Raw genomic sequence first — 17090 nt, 5'->3', positions numbered from 1 at the left:
CTTCCAAATACTGTGCTTATGTGTGTGTGTATGTGTACAAAATAAATATAAACATATTATATATGTGTGTTACATATTAATGGGCACTTAGGTGACACAATGGAAAAAATGCTAGGCCTAGAGTCAGGAAGACATAAGTTCAATCTAGCCATATTCACTATCTTAGGCAAGTTACTTAATCCTGTTTGCCTTAGTTTCCTCATTTGTATAATGAACTAGAGAAGGAAATAGCAGGGCACTACAGTATCTTTGCCAAGAAAAACACCAAGGGTATCCTGGACAGTTGGACACAACAAACTGAAATGAATAAATTACATATGTATACCAGGAATTTTTGTATTTTCTTTCTCTTGATTAAAACTAAAATAGTTTAAACAATTATGACATTTTAAATTATTTTTTCTTCAAATTGTCTGTTTTGTATTTTTTGAATATTCAAAGCTTAAAGATAGTTTGCTTTGCAGTATTTTTTTCCAATTAAGTTTCCTGTGGAATCTTGAGATTAGAAGAGATAATGGGGAAATATCTAAGTCAGACTCCTATGAATTACAGACTCTGAATCTTTTCTGTGACAAAAAATTCATGATTTCCAGTGTTGGCTTTTCTTTTCACTATTGAACAATTTTGGGTATTGAAGTGATTTTTTCCCATTGTGTTATGATCGTCTTTGTAACTTTGGCTTGTTGATTGCATGCCAAAGCCTATGAGAATATATTTTTATTCTCCTCCCTTACAAATTATCAAATATTTGAAAACCACTAACAGGAACACATGTATGTATTTTCTGTTCCTGGGAAAGTTAAGGCTGGTGAAACTCTTGAGCTTAGAAGTTTTGAACTGCAGTAAATTATTACAAGCAGGTATATAAATTCTGTGCCATTAATAATGTAAATTCTCAGGAACAAAAAAAACACCATTCTGTTTATGGAGAAGGGAAATTTAAACCTGTCCACATCAGGAATAGAGTATGTCTAAGGTCTTATGCCAATGAGAATAGGGTCACACACATCAGTAGCCCTTTTATCTCCAGACTAGGCTAGAATAGGAATGCCAAATCTTGAAAAATAAAAATTCAAAAATAAATGTTATAATCTTCTTAATTTTTCCTCCAGGATTAACATAATTAGTTCCTCCCAAAACTCCTAAAATTATATAACTTTCAGATCCTTCATTGTTATGCTTTCCTTTTTCATGTATTCCAATTTTTGAAATGCCCCATGTAAATGCTTTATCCAGACAAAAATCCAAAAATTCAAATATAGCATAGAGTGCAGAGGCACTGTTACTTACACTGTTCAGGATATTCTATAGGAAGCCTTCTTCAGTGCCGTACATCTTTTCATTATTTCACATTTATCCTGTATATAGCCAGCTCTTTGAATATATTTCTTTGCATGCTGTCTACCCCATTAGGCTGTAATTTTCTTTTGGCCCTTTTCATATCCCCAGCTTGTCACATAGTAGGAATTTAATAAATGTTTATTGATTGATTATTGTAATCTAATTTTTCATTACACTTTCCAGTTTCTCAATCATACAAATGACTCCTATGAAATTTTTGTTGACCACAAATCCCAAATATTTTTAATCCTGAACTATTACTAAACCAAGACTTTCCTAGCCTATATTTGTTTGTTTAAAAAAATCCTTAATCTAAAAGTCATCATATTTGCCAGTTGAAAACCTTCTTGGTGATTTTGTCCTATTTCACACTACTAAAAGAATTCTGAATCTTAATTTTATCATTTATTATATTTGCTATCTCTCCTTCCCAGTTCTGAATCATGTATAAGTTTGTTATACATGCCTGCAATTTAGCAATTCAGCAGGCATTTATTAAGCATTTAATATGTGCAAAGGCATTATTGAGAATAAAAAGGAAAATGAAGCAGTCCTTACAAAAAAGTTGCAGTCTGTTGAATACATTTTTTACCTTAAATACATAAACACAAAACAAATACAAATTTATTTTTATTCATGTGAGTACTAACAACTAGAAAAAACTAGGAGACTCTTCATGTAGTGGCTAATAACCTAAACTAAGCCTGGAAGGGAGCTTTGCATTTCAAGAGATGACAATAAAAAAAAAAAGAGTATGGGGAAGATCCATAAAAAGTATGGAAGTAGCATATGAAAAATAGTGTAGAAGGAGATGCAAGCAGACCCAAATGGCTGCAGTATAGATGTTATGAATTGGGAAGTATATTTTATTTCCTATACTTCCTATACTTTACTATATTCAGAGAAAGTTGAACATGCTGCTTGATATTCTGCCAACTTTCCCTTGGACTTCCCAACATGGAGGAAATAGGAGATTTTCTCCCTTCCATATTCCTAGTAGTAGTTTCAAGCATAGAACAAGAAAACAAATGTCTAGCTCAATGGGAAGAGGTACAAAAAAACTCTGATTAGATGAATTCCCTTGATTAAATCTGTTACAAAGCAGTAAACAGATATCCCCAACTTTGAAAAGAACAGCTTCTGCCTAATGGTGACATTGGAAGCATCATGTAAAGAAATAAAAAATACATGGAAAATGAGAAACCGGTAAAAATATCTATAATATTTACAAATATCTATAAGTTATCAGGTAAAATATCCCAAAAGTCCTATCATTCCACCATCTGATGCATTAAATATCATAGGATTATATATTTAAGGCCAAAATGGAAGAGAAAAGGAATAAGCATTATTAAAGTGCTTACCATATACTTTTAAAATATTTCATTTGATCTTCATAACAACCCTGCAAAATAAGTGCTACAATAATTCTGATTTCACAGTTGAGGAAAATGAGGAAGACAAAAGTGAAGTGATTTGCCCAAGGTCACATAGGTAGTATCTGAAATCAGATTTTATCTCATTTCTTTTTGACTCCAGGATAAATGATATATCTACTAAGTCACCTAACTCAGTAACCTTAGAGGTAATCAATTCTATCCCCTTTTCATTTTTACAGATGAATAAAGTGATGTTCAGAAAGTCCATGCCTTGCCCAGATCATGATATTCAAAGTTGAGTTTTCTGTATTCCAAGTCAAATATGCTCTACACTGTACCATGTGGTACCATAAACAAAAGCTATTTCCAGTGTCATATCAAGGATTACAAAAGAAAATTAGATTAGTGGTCTTCATGTTCCTGCACTTTTGTTTCCAAATGATCTCAAACTTTTCCCTTCCACAATTCTGTCGTGAATCAATGTTTAGCTTACTGATTTTTAATTTTTTTCTTTCCCTTCCTCCCTTCTTCCTTTGTTTCCCATCATGAGGATGCCTCTTAGCACTTTTCTTATTCTTCATGATTTCTGTAATTTATTGGTAATGATTCTAGATTAAATCTGTCATCAGCTTCTTGGATAGTTTATCTGGTTCCAGTAACTTACACTCATTTAAAACCTTTAGATTTTTTTTTCTTACTGAATTTATACCTACATGGTGCTTCAATTCATCCTATTTTTTTCCATTCAAGAGGTATTATTTTATCCTTTTCAGATTTAAATTATTATCTTAATGGAAAAAGTTGAATATATCTTCTCCTGGATATCTCTACCTATTGATAGTCTCCAATATTTCAAATATAACCTGTTCCAAAGGGAAGTCATGATTTCCCCTCCAAAACTTGTGCTTCTCCCTTAGACTTTTTTCTGTTGATGGCATCACTATGCTCTCAGATTATCTTTGATTTTTACTTCTTCATTTAAAATAGTGTGATTCAATCTCTATAGTAAACTTGTTATACTGTATGACATTTGCTGCAATAACAATATTTTTCATCTCTTCTCTCCTAAATTACTATCATAGCTTCCCAACTAGTTTTTCAGCTTGTAACCTATTCTCTCCCCAATCAATTCTTCATATAAGTACCCAAATAATCCTTTTACTTTAAGATTTGAACAAGACATTAATCCACTAAAAATCATTAGCATTTCCATTCCCTATAGAACAATGAATAAACTCCTTATGCTGGCATTTATGACCCACCCCATTTTTTTTTTGAAATTACCTTTTAAATCTAATTTTATAATGTCCCTAATTATGTATGCTGTGGTCCAGAGTGGACTCTGCCTTATTTGCTGTTCTTATCACTGCTTTTAATATATCATATCCTATGGATTTCTTACATTACTAGCCACTATCATACTTTTTGAAGCCTGTTCCTTCTTTGGGGACACAATTTAGTGCCATCTATTCAAAGGAAATTTCAAATTTATCTTCTAAATGAAAGTGACCTACATACTTCTAGTCTTTCTTTATCTTTTACAATTGCATCATAATCATTTGAACCTATTGAATTTTTGGGTCTTTGGGAATAAGGCTTATGTTCTATAAATCTTTGTACCTTGAGAATCTAGCAGAAAGTAAATACTTAAGAAATGTTAGTTAAATGAATGTTGGCCTTGAAATTACATGGTATTGTGGCAAGAAATCTAGGCTTAAAATCAGGAAACTTGAATTTTATTTCCATTTTTGATACTTATTAGATGTGGGGTCAAAGAGTCAAAATGACTGGTACAAAGTAAGCCTTTGATATATCCTTGTTGATTGATTGAAAACAAACTTATTTTGTGCTTTTGATCTCTGAAAGAATTGTTCTAGTCTTTTATATTTGTCTTTGGTTATGTTTCACTTTTTTTACATATTTTGTATATTTATTTTAAAATATGAGTTCATCAAAGAATTCTATGAGCCATATAGTGCATATATTTTTCCATATTTCCCTATTTTGTTCTGATATAATATAGTTTGAATTTCATTTTTTAATCATCTTTTTTCCCCAGGTGCTCCCAGCACTACCTCTGATTTCTGACAAGTGAAATTGTTATCAAGAAGTACCAAGGGCAGAGCCAAGATAACAGAATAGAGGAAGCATTCTGAGTACTACCATTCCTCACTACACAACTTTGAAATAACTCCTCAGATTAAATTCTAGAGTAGCAAAGCCAACAAGAATTGGGATGAGACATTTTTTCAAGATAATATCCAAGATAATTTAGGAGATAAGAAGTCTGTGATTAGTGTGGGAACTGACCCAGTGTCCATGTGGCAGCTTTGGAGATGGCAACAGAAGCAAAAGAAACTTTGAGGTCTATTATAACTGGTCATAGACTAAGGAAGAAACTGTGCTAATACTGAGCATAAAACAGGGCACTGTTTGCCCACTCCATTGCCTATCTCCACTTCTAGATCACACTTTTAGAGCAGAGAGGAGCACTTTTGGACACAAGGGAACAAGGGTCCTGAAGAGCAGTATCACTAGCAATTGCTAATTTCAAAATGATAATTGCAAAAAAAGAAGAAAAATCTGGCACTGGCTAAGATATATGCAATGCATCAGTGAAATAGATATGGTACACAATACATTGCAGTAAATTAACATATAATTTAAAGTTTGATAAACCCAAAGATCTAAGTTTTTGGAGTAAGAATTCGCTATTTAACAAAAAATGCTGGAAAAATGGAAAAACAATTTACCAAAAAGTTATGAGAGATCAACATCTTATATAGTATACTTAGATAAAGTAAAAATAGATAAATTGATTTGGATATAGAGGGGAAAATCATAAGCAAATTAGGGAACCTGGAAAATTTTACCAGTCAAAAAACTCTTATACTACAAAATTGGAGATGATCATATTAAATAAAATGGATAATTTTCATTATATTAAAAATAAACAAACAAACAAAAAAAATGTTTTGCCCGCACAAAACCAATGTTGCTAAAATTAGAAGGAAAGCAAGAACATGGTGGGAGAGGCAGGTTCAATATTTTTCTGATGAAGGCCTAATTTTTCAATTATCTAGGTCACAATCAAGTTTATTAAGAGACACACACACACACACACAGAGAGAGAGAGAGAGAGAGAGAGAGAGAGAGAGAGAGAGAGAGAGAGAGAGAGAGAGAGAGAGAGAGAGAGAGAGATATTAAGATGATAGAAAAAGACAATGATAATTGCTGGAGAGGATTGAGAAAATGATACACTGTGTTGTTGGTGAAGTTGTAAACTGTTCCAACCATTCTGGAGAACAATTTGAATCAATGTCGAAAGGTCTATTGAATAGTGCATATCCTTTGGCACAGTAATACCAATACCAGGGCTCCAGTCGTCCTGATCTATATCTTGCCAGAGAAGGTAACTGGTGACTTTACACAGCCCTACCTCACTTTCATCCAATTCACTTATGTGTCATATATAACCTCCCTGAAGTCATGGTCTTCTTCAAGAATAAATACAAGCAACAATCTTTGTGAGTAGGAGTAGGAGCTGCTCCATTAAGGACCCAACAAGAATAGCCAGTTGGGCAACATAGCTCTTTTCTTTCCATCGTTCTTCTTTTAATTTCTTCTGTCCACATAAGGCATCATACCTTTATCTGTGGTGCTCTGCCCAAAAGAATATAAATTTTGATTTTTTAAAATCTTGGGGTTTATGGCTAAGACCATATCTTAAATCCAAATCACTTTGGCTCTTATTGATGGACAATAGGTTGCAGGCCAAACTCCATTTGGTCATTGTTTGGTCCCCGATTGGCTTGAAGTAAAGTAAATATCAATCACTTCTGTTTTAACCAAAACTGTGAGGGTCTTTTTCTTTAAGGTTAATTTTTTTTTGGGCTAGGCAAAATAAGCTATTCTTAATCTTATTTATTACTCAGCCTTAATCACCAATGAAGCATTGCTTCAGTTAAACTGAGACCTATTAAATACCTTAGCTTAAAAAAGTCAAGGTCTCCTACAACATCCATGGCCATTTCCAGTTGTCAAAATGAATTCCAGAAATAAATGAATGAATGAATAGAGAGAAGAGGAGGGGAAGAAAATTGCTTAGAACATTAAGAAAGTAAGTGAGTTATCCAGGGTCTCACATCTAGTTTGTCACATGCATTATTTCAACATTGGTTTTACTGGTTTATAGGTCATGTTTTTATTCCCTCTGCCTCTCAAGAGGGTAACAAACATTAATAAGTATGTGTGGCATTGTTTTTTGTTTTTGTTTTAAGATAAAATAGTTATCAGGTCAGGAATATTTTTGGATTCTGTTTGTTTGTTTTGTTTTGTTTTGTTTTATGGAATGATATTTTTACTTGATGCCTGGTACTTGAATTCCCTTTCTCTATTACATCTAGCCTCTGCTCCAGTTGTACAGAGTATACAATAAAGTTGTTACACATATAATTTGCCTAGCTTTTACTAATAACAAAATTCAGCATTTCTAAATGCTGAAAATAATGGAAGGCAATTCATTTATAATAATCAAATGAGGGTTTTGCTTTGTTTTGTATAATATGATTAATTTCAAACATGTCTAAAATGAGCCAGTATATTTGTTAAAATTGATTTTTAAAAGCAGCCCAATGGCATGGCCATTTAAATACTAGTTGAGTGAACTGATATTCCACAATATCACACTGTGAAGGAGAATCAGGCAATAATAATCTGAGTAGCAAATTAAGAATGAACAAACTCAAGAGTTTTCTCATGTCATCAGTTATGTATAACATTAAAACTTTATTGGTCTTAAGGAATCCCACTTGTGTTGTAAAGAAGTATTTCTAATAAATTTATTCATATTCCAGAATATTTAAAATCTTAATGCTGGTCTTTAGAAACAAATATCTAATATTGAATATGAATTTTTCTACTAGGATACATTGTTATCATTCCCCTCTCTTTCCCCTTCTATTTTCATGGACATTATTTACAATAAAGCTCAAGAAAGGTTATTCTTTTGAATAAATCTGTTAATAAATAGGTATGTACAAATTTAGCTATCAGCTTCAACAAGTGGCATCATATAGATTATTGAATTAGTCTTTTGAGGGTACTATAATTAAAGCAACATCTACTTGTTATTTATGTCACTAAGTTTACTATTGTAAAATGTAGTGGTTTGATTTTCTGAATTCTAGTCAATACTTTGTACATTTTGAGATATAATTAGACTGATGTTTTTAGTAGGTTTTGTATCAATAAAATCCTGCTATTTTAATATTTATTTACATAATACCAATTCTCATAATGGGACCGTCTTTAAAACACAAAGGATCCTCATAAGTCCCTGAGTAAAATAAGCTTCATTTCATAAGCAAATTGAGCTACAAAGAGATTATGTGACTTGCTCAGGGTTAAATATCTAGTACATTTTTGAGATGGGATTTAAATCCAGGTATTCCCCAATGTTCTGACCTATAGTCCATGCTGTCTTTATCTATTTAGGGTATTATCATGACATTAATATGTTAAAGATTCAATATTCTATGGTGCTCATGTATATATGAGTAATCAGGAAAGGAGTGAGGAAGACTTGTTAAAAGTAGTTATTTTGACTTATCCCAATAAAGAAAACTTTCTCTTATTTAATAAAGGTTTTTTTCTGTTTGTTTTTAGGTAGCCTGAGGGAAGAGGATACTTGTTTTGTAGAATTCACATCTTCATAATAATTTCTAGTTTTGTATTATGTAAATTTTATATCACTGATTTTTTTTTTTGCTAACACAAAACACTTCTAATAATTTTGAATAGATTTCATAGATATAATGGAAAACTTCAGGCAGCAAAATGTAATAAATATACATCTGATTCATTCCTTCACCCTTATAATTAAAAAAATATATACACTATGATGGATAAAGATATTGAAGTACATTATTTAAGGTTACAATTAACATTTTTAATTTCATATTTAAAAGTGTCCCCTCAAATTATCTGTAGCTTTTCAGGAAGCCATTATTGCATCACAATGTTATATTTCAAAGAAAATATTAAAAAGGAGATGAAAGAAAAGTTCAATATTAGTGGGCATCATTATCAGGTTAATTAGCTTAAGGAATCAAGTAATGGAAGTTCTTTTTTCACCTGTAGGCAACTGCATAGCTAAAACAAAATGGCATCAATATGCTTTGGAAATTTTTAATTTAAAACAATCATTTGATATAGATGCTGAAGTTTAACTCAAATAATCTTTATGGACTTTACTTTTCTTACATGTAATATACATGCAAATATTCTCAAATATATCACTAAAGTAGGAAGATTTTAATTCAAATGGCTTGTGACATATTTTCTAAAAATAACCTAATATATATTTAAAAACAGAATTTAAGAAATTTAATTTTCATAGGAAACTGGGAGTCACATTTGAAATGAAAAATATAAAAGCATACATACAAGTGTGTAAAGCTAAAATATAGTATTCATTAATCCTTAATATCCTTAATGTGCCTCTTATTTCTGCTCATTAGTTTGTTACTTAAATCTATCCTTTTGCATAATTACCTTTCTCCAAATTATCTGGCAAACAAATTGTGCAATCTGCTGTCACATGAATTATTTAGATGTAATAAAATGATTTGAGATTCCCAGTTTCAAAATACAAGATCTATATTCTAAATTCCCATACTCTATTTTGTTGATTTCAAATGTGTATCTAAAACTGTACATGACACATTTGTTATAATTTATTTCTTAAAGTAGTTTTATGCTAATAGCCTTGTGAAAATCATCATCACTAAACAAGCTTTATTGCCCAGCAAAAGGTTTTAATAGCATGTTTATTTTGACAGCTTCTCAGTAAATAATGAGCTCCTTTTGCTTTTGAATCTTCAGTACAGAAATCCATTTTTTCCTGTATTCAATTTGAATACTTTTTCCAAAGTCTAATTATTCTAAATAGTGAAGTTTTAAATGCCAATAGTTTCATTCAAGTGTACAGCCAACAGAGTACTTTCAAGACTGTTTCAAGCTTATTTTTAAGTTTCTTTGATTTTGACAAATTGAAATCAGATCCTGATAGTTAAATTATAAAACATAATTTGAGTGAATGGCTCTGAAGTCTTGAAAAAAATATAGTACTAAATCTGGACTCCAAGAACCCAGGCTTGCATCTTAGCTCTGTCCCTATTCTTTAACATGATGTTATTGGAATAAATAGTAAGGTTAATACCATAGAGGAAGCCTGTTGGCCTATTGAAGAAAAAACATGCATGTTTTAGTCTGAAAGATCTAGGTTTGAATTCTTGTTCTGACACATACTAGCAGTATAATTCTTAGAATATCATTAACCTATTGGTGAGGCTCAGGCAACTCTTGAAGATTTTAAATTGCAGAATAGTTGCTGATCTGCATTAGTAGAGAGAGTATTCCCAGCAGGTGTTCTCTTCCTGAATTAAATCAGAAATATGGCCTTTTTTTTTTTCCTAAGGTGAAGTCCATTTCTAATATTATTCTAAATGAAAACCATGTTTAATGAATTTTAAAGCATTTACTAAGTACTCAGATTGTGCCAATAATTATTCTAAGGTCTAAAGATACACTTAGAAAAGACATACAGTCTCTGACCCTAAGAAATTTATTAGCACTATGCGTTCTAAATCAGGAATTCTCAATCATAGTAAGCGCGCGTATGTGTGTGTGTGTGTGTGTGTGTGTGTGTGTGTGTGTGTGTGTGAGATTTCTTTGGCAATCTAAGGAAGCCTATGTCCTTCTTCTCATAATATGTTTGTTTTTAATCATAATTGAAGGAAATAGTTAAGTTTTAATTAGAGGTTAGAGAAAATAAAGATGTGATCCCACCCAAATTTGCAGATCACTTAAAGTCTATCCTTGGACACTAAGTCAAGAAGTCTTACTCTCATTAGAAAGATAAAATTTACACTTTTAGAAATTATAACATGTAAGGAATTCTGGGACTGTAAATTTTCAACAGTTTGGGTATCTCTCTTTGTGATAAGTCTCTCCAACTATGAAAATTAAGGAGCCATCTCTAACTTAAAGACTTGCCTGTAATCCTGAGTGGTTAATTTACTTAAGTTGACATAGTCTTATGTGACAGAGAAGCCAGACTCATGTATTCCTTAGTCCTTGTGGTCAGAGAGTTTCTTTTTGCTATATTTATATCCCTAGAATCAAACACAATCCCTGACACATAATGGGCTCTAAATAAACATTTGTTGGTTGATTTTTAATTCCAAAGTCAGCCATGCTGCCTTCAAAATTATTTAAATATAGGTTCTAATTGGATCTTAGGACCCATCAGGGAACTTGTTATTCTTAGATCAAGTGATTATTTGATCACTTACCACTGTGTCAACTCCAACAAGATGAGCTAAAAGTCATAAAACAGCTATTCAACCAGATTTCTCAGTCTTGCAAATATAATTTCTTTCTGTTTTTTTTTCTTTTTTTTTTAAAGCATATTGTGATTATTTAAAATGAATTGGTCAACCTGCCATCTGGGGGAGGGGATGGGGGGAAGGAGGGGAAAAGTTGGAACAAAAGGTTTTGCAATTGTCAATGTTGAAAAATTATTCATGCATATATCTTGTAAATAAAAAGCTATAATAATTTTAAAAAAGTATATTGTCATGTAAGTGACAGGAAAAGGAGAAATTATACCATGAAATGCTAAGGTTGAAGGGATCATGAGATCTAAAAATAAAAACAAAAAAACTTAATTATTTCTTAAAATAACACAGATCCTTTTATAACTGGGGAAAAATCAATCTTAAAGGCTTCAAGAAAACAAGATAATAAAATGACTTTTCATTGATAATGTTTCATCTATCAAGCTATAATTTAGGTCTTCTTAGTCTAAATCCTTCACAATGTAGTTAAGACTCTTTTTGTTGGGTTCCTTCTCTTTAAAGAGGAAGAATCCCCAGTTAAGAAAGGATCCTTCCATATCATGTTTTCAAATAAATCTTAATTCCAACATCTTAATGAATTAAACATTATTGGACAATCTTATGAGTCTGTTTTTTTTTTTTTTTTTTATTGTGTGTATGTGTGGTTCGGGGACAGAACTTTAAATGTCTATTATTCTAAGAGCCCTCAAGAAAGCAGATTATGTAGAAAGTGAATATTGTCTTCAAGTTACTGAAAAAAAGTGATATTCTTTTTATGAAACTCTGAATTGGACTTTTTTTTTGTTTTTTATTTTAGAGGCATAATGCTATTCTATGGTATCAACTAACAACCCTAGATAATTTTTCATGTGCTGGTCTTTCCTGATATTCTATGCATGACACTCTTATAGCACTTGTCAAACTGTCCTGCATTTATTCTTATTGAAACTAGAAACATTTTTTTTAATTCTTCATTTTATTAATATCATATAATCAAATTTCCCAAAGATTGCTTTTTTCTACTTTTGACCAATAACTCTTCTTTCTCTCCTTGTCAAGCACATTCATTTATTTGTTCATTTATTCATCATATATTCATTGAGCATCTATCTGCAAGATGTAAGGCATTAAACTAGATACTGGAGTGAGGATAGAAAAACATAATGAAGTATGGCAGTATGTTCTCTGTTTCATTAACCAAGCAACTAATAAAAATACATAATTTCAAATATATTCTAATTCAATGATCTGTGATCTCAATGTAAGTACTCAAAGACAAAGAGCATTAAATTCCAACAACAAAGGGTACATCAGGGTGCACCATATTTTCAACGTTTAAGCACACACAGAACTGCTTCTTCCAATTGAATTTCAGTAGGGAAATCCAGATTATTTAATTTCCTTTGAACAATTATAAAGAAACTCTGCAGTACTATTTTTTTCTGATAAGAATATTAAAAATGAAATGTCAACCGAAGAGACATCGATTCATCTATTCAGGATTTTCTTTAGGAAAAACAAACAAACAAACAAAACTTGTCATCATTTAATTTTGTTTTCAACCATTTCCCTTCCCACTATTCAGGACTTCTCTTTGTCGTTTAAAGTTTCATGGCTCTATCTTTTCACTAAGTAGGAACCAGATATTCGCTAATGAAAACTGCCATGATTGCAGCTCCCCTTTCCCTAAATAACCTTGTTTTTGTAATTAAACTGGCAGATAATGAACCCAAGTTATTCTCTGAAGCAAGAGGTAGGGTCTCTGATTTAATTTCAATGCCCGTTGCCATGCGACCAAGAAAACGCTTGCTACAGTACCAGTAACACTAGAGATTGCTTTTTGCTCCCTGACAGACACATGGGAATAAAAATGACGCAAGGCTTGTCTGAGAAGATATTGGCCACTTAGCGCTCTTGGCTTCCCTAACACGAATTTGTTGGACGTGCTTTATACCTACCGTTTTAGGTTCCCGGCCCGGGGGACTATAACCAGCTGGTAGATCCTTAATTTGGAAAAGCCTAAAGATCTCAAAGCACCGCTGAATTCCTTCAGTCTTCTTGTTTACCATATAAGTCGCACCGAGCACTCCATTCCTCTCGTTTTCTGCCCTCGCCTGCCTCCCACCCGTTTTTAAAAGTCAAGAAACTCGGATGCTCTAGGATAAGGCGAGCAAAGAAAGAGAAGCGGAGGAGCTGACTGACTTCTTCAAAGCTTTCCCTAATAAGAGTTGGTTACTGCAATAGATTCAATCAGGGGTTGGAGGAAGGGGGAAGAGAAAGAGGAAGGAAAAGGAGGGGGCGGGGGAAAATCTTATTCCTTCCTAGCCCATAACCTCCGCGGAGAGATTGGGGGCAGAAGGGGCTCACAGTCCACTGAGCTTCAGGACAAAGCCTGGAAAAACTTCGTAGTGAACCAGGAAGAGACTGCTAGGTGCCATCTCTCCCCCAGATTCCTTATAGCTAGCAGTCAGAGAAGAACCTTTTACCTGTAAAGTTGCTGTCTCCCGGTCAATTCTCAGACGTAATCATATATCCAGCTGCGCGATGTTGTCTGCAGCTGTGACTTGTGAAAGCACCCCCGGCTGCTGCTGCCTTTGGGATTTCCTCAATCTCTGCGAGTTTCTGAGTGTTCGGTTTTCCAAGGAAAACACATGAAGTCACAGCCCACGCAGTTGGCACTGAGCAGAGGGTAGTACAGCTTATCAGGCAGCAATGCCATGGGTGGCAAGGGGAAAAAAAGGGGAGAGGGGAAGGAATCTAAAAGGGGGTGGAGGGAGGGAGAGCGAATTAAATCCTGAGCGGGAAAATCTCAATTCCCAAGACAAACCGTTTAGAAGGTTTCGTCTGTCTGTCTTTGCACTTAGATGGGTGATTGACTGAGTGTCGTCACATCCCATACTTGGACTGGAAGGTTGGGAGAAAGCCTGGACCCTGGCCTGGCCATTGGATTGGCCATATCTCTAGTGGGAAGCCAAACGCTCTCTGTGTAGCCTTAGTCCACTCCTTCTCAACCACCGTTACCTTTAGCCAGTCCTGAAATGATCTCTGCTAGCGAATTCGAGGCAATTCGACCAACAGGTATTTAGTGTCCCCTGCGTACTAAGGGCACCCTTAAGAGACCAAGCTGAGTTCATTTTCACACCATTATCCGCAGTAGGACAGACTCCAAAGTGAACTTGAACTTCAATAAGATAACTGATTCAGACATTTGGGGAGCAGCTGTCAGATTTATAGTCCGGTTCGCGGAGAGCTTCACTTAGCCAGGTGTTAGAAGCAGACCCCAAAGTCCTCAGGGCCGGCAGAGCAATGCAGAGCAGCAACCTAGTCTCGAGAAGCCCCTTCCAAATCCTGGTTTCTCCCGTTTTACCAGCAAGCCCTCCCTTGTCCTCAAGGTGTCAGACTTTGCCAGCAGTAAACTCCGAGGATTGCGGCTTTCCAGTATCAACAATTTAAGGGGTCGCGATTAATAAATTATAAACAACCATTCCTTTCTCTCCTCTACCCTCACTCATTTTTCGCAAACCCAGTTTTTTCCCCCTAAAATCGGCACAAGAAAGCATTTTATTTCCCAGTTCGATATTTAAATCTCAAGGGATTTCCCGCCCCCGTGAAAGCAAGACTAGGATGTTGTGTACGTGTGTGTATGAAACATATGGGTGTTATAGATGGATGTGAGTGCACGCTGTACAAGTGAGCTACCTAGATAAAAGTTATCCCATTCACTTTCCCGCCCCCCCCGCCCCCAGTCTCAGAAAAGATGCGAATGAGAAAGAGAGCACACCTTGCAAAGTTGACAAGAACTTACTTGGCTTTAGGCGTGTCCTGGAGATGTCCATTGAGCTAGTCATTCTCAAAGCTTTTTGTTTCTCACTCTTGTCCCAGGAGAATCTTTTTGAAATTCCATTTGTCAAATGTGGAATTGCAGACGCGATTTAGGTTCGCAATCCCTTGGACCATCCCCCCTTTACCTCCTCTACTTTAATTTTCTTCATTCTTTCCAAATCCTAGCTTTCTAAATGTTCATCACTCCCATCCAAGGAGACGTCAGTCTTGGCTTTGCGCTTGTGCAACAGATGAGTGACCAATTATCCTTCCGTTGTCTTCTTTGACATGTTATTCCTTCTGGGAATCCCATCCTTTCTGAGAGAAGGACCCATTGTTTCCCCTGAAATAGGTTCTGTTGTAATTAAGATGGAAAGGCAAGAATAGGACAGCTGTGCACTACCAACAACCCTAGAGTTGGAGAATTCTCCTCCTGATTATCTGCCTCTCGTCCTCAAACACCTGGGCTGAGAGTTTGGAGTTCTTTTGTCAGAAAAGGATGATCATTGAAAGAGCACCTCCTAGAATGACTCGCCTGCCGCCTTTTTCTATGAGTTATTTTATTTGCTCTTCTCCTTGCCCTTCCCAGATCACTTTGCTAAATTGATGGGATTTCTCCCCCTCTCTTTGCTCCCCGCCCCCCGCCCAGTTTTATGCCACGGTAAATTTTCAAGAGCGCCACCTTTAGGATATTGCTTCAAAAATTCTGGGACCAAAAGAGAAAAATGGTTTCATGATGAAGGGTTTTGAAAAAGAAGACTGGATTTTTTCTTCTTTGGGGAGTTTTTTTTTTTTTTTTCACTTCTCTCCTTAAAATAAATAAAGTGACCATTGATGCACATCTGAAGACGATATTCCATTTGTTGTTCTATGCAGAATTTAACTTTTCTTTCTAGAAAATATGCAGTGAAACATATAAAGCATACATAACATTTAATATATTTCATTCTATTTTCATCATGAGAATGAAAAAAAAAACTATATGATTTTCCAATATGTGGGAGAAAAGCAATAAGTTTTTGATTTTTTTCATTTTCTTTGAAGAGGAGTGTTTCCCCATAATATCCAGTGTTATCTAATTAGTATACTTAGTCTAAATTTGAAAATTAATAAAATATTAAATGAAATGAGATAGAATCAATCATTTCCCTCAGCTAAGATGACTGCACTTTTATCTTCCTTAAAAAGTAAACCACAATAGATCTGCAAAAGAAAATAAATTCTTATGTCAAATTTTTGAATTTTTCTTATATTAGAAAAAGTTATTTATTTTAGTTGATGCTTTAATAATTATATGAAAGGAAAATTCCCATTATTCATTCATTATAATTATCCTATGTTACAAAGATTATATTGCCCAGTTCCTCTCACTTTTTAAATATCTGGCAGATTTTTACAAAATACATTTTATGATTAACATGAAAGCAAAACAATCAAAAAAGTGTTAGTGATTTCCAGTCTGAGGGCAGAGAACATATTTAAGTCCCTATGGGCAAGGGAAATTCTATATAAATTCTTTTAGAAATAGGTTCTCATGAGATTTTCATAGTAAAATTTTTTGGGATCTATTGAACGTTTTAGCAAACACAATTGTATTAGTCATTGCAGGAAGCAGTTTTACAATTGAAGGAGACAATTTTCCAATTAAAATGTAGCCTAGAGAGCAAAAATGTACATTATAAAATATTTAAATGGGTGAAATGAATGACATCTCACAAACTGGTAAGGCTTCAAATGCCGTTTTAAAATGAATTTAAAATAAAATATTGCCATCCTGTTTTAACATTTTTTAACCCTCCTTATGAAGATGAATGATGAAGACATAGGTGAAATGAACTGATATTAGGGATAAAATAATTCTTCTGGAATATCTAAATATCCATAGACATAGTTACATGAATTTCACTGTATTTGGCTTTATGAACAATAAATATTCTCTGACATAGCTATAATGCCTTAGAGACATTGTCATGGAAAATGATAGATAATTTGAAAATTTTTACTTTGAACATGTACAACTATTGACATTTTTGCTAAAAGCAAAAACACTTCATAAATTGAAACATATACCTCAGTACCTTACAAAATGCTCTATAAATATTTGTTGTATGTAAATGTTTATTCATGAATGAAGAAATGAAGTCAG

At 33.7% G+C, this 17090-nt stretch overlaps 1 protein-coding gene across 4 annotated transcripts in view; it reads right to left on the bottom strand.

Moving 5' to 3' along the window:
• Positions 1–15544, bottom strand: part of TRPC4 (transient receptor potential cation channel subfamily C member 4) — a 251004-nt gene extending 235460 nt beyond the window's left edge. For 2 of the 4 annotated variants that reach the window (XM_074304860.1, XM_074304859.1), the window contains exon 1: positions 13609–14809. The gene's annotated coding sequence lies outside the window, so the exon portion shown is untranslated. The other 2 variants (XM_074304858.1, XM_074304861.1) reach the window with 2 other exon arrangements.
• Between the last annotated feature and the right edge of the window lie 1546 nt (positions 15545–17090).

The sequence above is a fragment of the Sminthopsis crassicaudata genome, chromosome 3 (assembly GCF_048593235.1).
Source record: "Sminthopsis crassicaudata isolate SCR6 chromosome 3, ASM4859323v1, whole genome shotgun sequence".
Taxonomy (NCBI): Eukaryota; Metazoa; Chordata; class Mammalia; order Dasyuromorphia; family Dasyuridae; genus Sminthopsis; species Sminthopsis crassicaudata.
The sequence above is the reverse complement of the archived record's forward strand: the minus strand, read 5'-3'. Positions and strand labels throughout refer to the sequence as shown.